At 36.9% G+C, this 4,598-nt stretch overlaps 1 pseudogene; it reads left to right on the top strand.

Moving 5' to 3' along the window:
* Positions 1–778: 778 nt before the first annotated feature.
* Positions 779–1,544, top strand: LOC143675742 (serine/arginine-rich splicing factor 5 pseudogene; annotated as a pseudogene).
* The last annotated feature ends 3,054 nt before the right edge of the window (positions 1,545–4,598 follow it).

Here is a 4,598-nt window from a genome sequence, read left to right as displayed (position 1 = left end):
AGCCAAAAAAACATCTTGAAAAAGAAGAATGAAGAGGGGTACTTATTTTCTGACTTTAAAAACATATCAGGTGCATGGGTGGTTCCATGGTAGAATGCTCGCCTTTTATGTGGGAGACCCAGGTTCAATTCCTGGGCTGTGCACCCGCCCCCCAAAAAAGCATATTGTAGGACAGGCAACAGTGGCTCAGTGGCAGAATTCTCGCCTACCATGACAGAGATTCGGGTTCAATGCCCAGAGCCTGCCCATGTTAAAAAAAATATTATAAAGTCACAGTGGACAAATCAGCCTGGGACTGGCATAAAGATTGACATATTGAGCAATGTAATCAAATTGAGAGTTCAGAAATAGACCTTCAGGTCCATGTTCAATTGAATTTGTCAAGGCTGTTAAGTTAATTGAACTGGGACAGAACTGTGTTTTCATTAAATGATGCAGGGAGAACTGGATATCCAAACCCAAAAGAATGAAGGGAGACCCTTATATCACACCCTATACAAAAATTAACTCAAAATGAATCAAACACCTAAATATAAGTGCCAATACCATAGAACTCCTAGAAGAAAATAAAGGAAAACATTTTCAAAATTTAGTGTTGGGCAGGAGTTTCTTAGCCCTTACATCCAAAGCACAAGCAATGAGAGGAAAAAATACATAAACCGGGGAGACATGGTTGAGTTAAGTGCTGGGCTGCAGGGAGGCTGCAACTCTGTTAGAATACAAATGACTTTGGGTCTCAGCTGCCAAAGATCCTGTCCAGTAACAGTAGCTGAAAATTATGAGTGACTCTCTATTTTTCATCAAGAAGCTAAATCCAGCAGCTAAAAAGATGTGGAAAGATTCTTCAGGCAGTATGGACGAATAAGAGATATTGTTCTGAAAAAAAAAACCTTTGGTTTTTGGGAATTTGAGAATTCAAGAGAGGCAGATGATGCTGATTATGAACTTGATGGAAAAGAATGCTGCAGTGAAAGGGTAACCAGTGAACATGCTAGGGCTCGATCTTGAGGTAGAAGAGGTAGAGGACGCTACTCTGATCCTTTTAGTAGTCATAGCCTTTGAAATGATAGATGATATGCTCCACCTGTAAGAACAAAAAATCGGCTTCTAGTTGAAAATTTATCTTCAAGAGTCAGCTGGCAGGATCTCAAAGATTTTATGCGACAAGCTGGGGAAGAAATTTTTTTTCAGCCGCGCATCAACCTAAATTAAATGAAGGGGTGGTTGGGTTTGCCTCATATAGTGACTTAAAGAATGCTGTTGACTTTCTGGAAAGGAAATAAATGGGGGAAAATTCAAATTAATTGAAGGCAGCAAAAGGCACAGTAGCTCAAGAAGCAGTCCTGGTCCCTGACAAGGATTTCCTCTACGTCTCAGAGTTAATCTCGTTCTCACAGTTGCAAGTCTTAGAGTGGGTCAAGGAGCAGTCCCATTCTGTTAGTAGGTCCCTTGTGCCTGAGAAGAGCCAGTAACATGGTTCTCCAAGTAGATCTAAATCTCCAGCATCTGATCGCCAGAGGTCCCAGGGCAAGTCAAGGTCCTAGTCCAGGTCAAGGTCCAGACTGACAATGGTAATTAAATTGTAAGTAATTTGCCCTGAGGAACTTAAAAAAAAAAAAAAAGTGAAAAAAAATTCCCTAACCATACTTGCTAAAAATTCTAGTATGTGCTTTCCTGTAGGGGTGAGGTCTGGAGGGAAGTTGGGGTTGGACTGGATATCTGTATATGTGGACCATCAAAATGTTGTTGAAAACTAATTGCATGAAATGTCTTTTGATAAGCCTTCTGCTCATATTTTTGTGAATGTCTGAGCTATGTAGTTTGTGCATATCGATAGAACTCATTTATAACTAAAGCAAATTTAATTTATTTGTACTGGAAGGAAACTTGGACACTTTAGTTCCTGGTTATTCAAACACATTAACTCAGAGAAGTTTAATGCTTCAGTTAAACTAATTAATGGCTTTGGATACTTAAAAGAGCTCTAATTTACTTATACATAAAGGCTTAATTTGAGTTTTTCTTTTTGGGGTTAGGATGTCCTCCCAACACCCTTTAACAGCACAGCTGCACAGCGAAGACAATACATTAGAGCAGCTGTTTGTTCTTGACAACAAAACATTATAAAACGGCAAAAGATCCTTAGCTGATAAATATTTCTTCCATATTTCAATCATAATTATTATATAAAATTAAAATTTTCCTTAGAATTTATGTTAGATTCTATATTAAAGTACATTTACAGATCCAAAGGCCATCTCTTACATCATTCTGGTATAGTGGAATAAATTCAAGCTTTGTGATTAGACTAAATGTCCCTGAATTACTAGTCCTGTGTGATCTCAAAGAAGTAACTAAACCTCTTCCACCCTTTGTTTCATCATATGTATATATGACACAAAATAATTGGATAATATGAAACCCGATTCCTAAATAGACCAACTATTTCTACATAGGATATTCCAATTGTAATTAATTTCATGTATTAGTCACATAATAGATACAGTTTATATATTTGTTGCTCTTTTCAACCTATCTTCCTAAACAAATACAAATTTTTTTTCCAGTACTAATGTATGATTGTGATCATTTTAAGAATCATTTTTTTACATATGAACCTATAAATCTGCCCCAAATAAATAATAGTCTAATTCAAAAAAAATAAAAAAAATAAGTTTAATACAGATTTCAGATACAATATTCAGAAGAATATTAGAAGTAGACTGATTTCATAGTTTGACAAGATTGTGTTAACCAAGTGACCTTGGGCAAGTCATTTCTTCTTTGTATGCCCCAGTTTCTTCCTTTATTAAATGTAGAGGATTTCAACTGCCTCACATGATTGTGAGATGATAGGGATTACATGCCCAGTGCATGAACTAGACAGTACACTACAACCGAGATAAACGATTGTTAGTCAGGGTCATCATATCTTTCTTCTAGCGAGTCCTGTGTTGCACAGGTTGGAAGGTTACAGACATCCTTTCATACTCCCTTGCAGATAGGGTTCCAGATGAGATTTAAATTCAGCCAAGCAGGGACATTCATTTGAAACTTGAAAGATAGATTTGAAGTGAAGTCACACTTTACTCTTTCTCTTGGCAATCATGGTCTTAAAAAGTGTGTGTATGTATGTATGTATGTGTGTATGTGTGTGTGTGTATGTGTGTGTGTATGTTTGCATAAGAGTCACTAGTGTTTTTAATTTGAGTGCTTATTGTGATGGTTGTAGTTGCCAGGCTCTGGTGCTAGGTGCTTGATGGTAGCAGAAATCTCATGCATAATGACAAGATGTGGAAACATAGGGCAATAAATGATGAGATGGACAAATATCCTCTGGTAGCACAGAGGAAGAGGAAAATATTTTTAAAAATCCAATTTTAAAAACAAAGAAGTTTTTGCAAAGCAAACAAAACAATTTTGGGGACAAGAGATGAGCAAACATATAGATGCTTAAAGCTATAGCTATAATTCTAAAATCTACTTTCCATTGATTGGATAAGGCTAAAATGTTGCAGAAATGACTGCTTGTGAGTCTGATAAAATAATTTTATTATACCTTCAATGATTTTCAGACCTTACAATTAAGATGTCCTCTAATTTAATGTAGCGGCAGTCATTTTGAGGTATCTCTGGTTAATGTGAAAGTGGATCAATATCAGTATATGATTTTTTTAAGTTTTTTATTGTATATATAACATACTTACAAAGTAAATAATAAAAAATATATTTTTTATCATTTTCAAAGCACATTTCAACAGTAGTTACAGAACAGATTCCAGAATTTGTTATGGGCTGCCATTCTATCATATCAGATTTTTCCTTCTAGCTGCTCCAAAACACTGGGGCTAGAAGGAGCATTAATATAGTGATTCAGCAGTCATACTCATTTGTTAGATCCTACATTTTCTCTTTTATACCTCCTCCTTTTTGTTGTTGTTTTTGCATGGGCAGGCACCAGGAGTCAAACCCGGGTCTCCGGCATGGCAGGTGAAAATTTTGCCACTGAGCCGCCATCGCACTGCCCCCCCGCCTCTTTCAATCCTTCTACCATTCTATAGGAATCTTTGGAGAATGCCTGTTCTGACTTTTTCATGTTCAGAAGGGGACACCATGGCATTGTCAATCCTACAGTGTCAGGGCCAGACTCAACGTCCACACTGCTCGTTGTCAGGGAGATTTTCACCCTTGAATGGCTTGCATTATGTTCCAGGGAGGGTAATGATTTTCCTTGCAGAGTTGGGATTAGAGAAAGGCCATCTGAGCAACAAAGAGGCTGCCTGGAAGCAATTCTTATGCCTCGCTATGAGTAGACTTAGCTTCTCTCCTACAGAAATGAATATTATAAGAGCAAGCATCAAAATCTAGAGCTTGGCCTATTTTCTAGGGAATCCCCAATGGTTAGGAGGATACCTGGGGTTTCCTGAATGGGATTGTTTAATAGTTCCATATATGTATTTTCCCTCTTCAGAGCCTCAAGGAACTCTATGAATACTTTTTTTTTTTTAACTTTTTTAATTGTATAATATAACATGTATAAAAAGCAAAGAAATTAAAAAACAATAATTTTCAAAGCACTCTTCAACAAGCAGTTACAG

This window comes from Tamandua tetradactyla, chromosome 3 (assembly GCF_023851605.1).
Source record: "Tamandua tetradactyla isolate mTamTet1 chromosome 3, mTamTet1.pri, whole genome shotgun sequence".
NCBI classification, from domain to species: Eukaryota; Metazoa; Chordata; class Mammalia; order Pilosa; family Myrmecophagidae; genus Tamandua; species Tamandua tetradactyla.
Note: the sequence above shows the minus strand (reverse complement) of the source record. Positions and strands in the feature narration are given on the sequence as shown.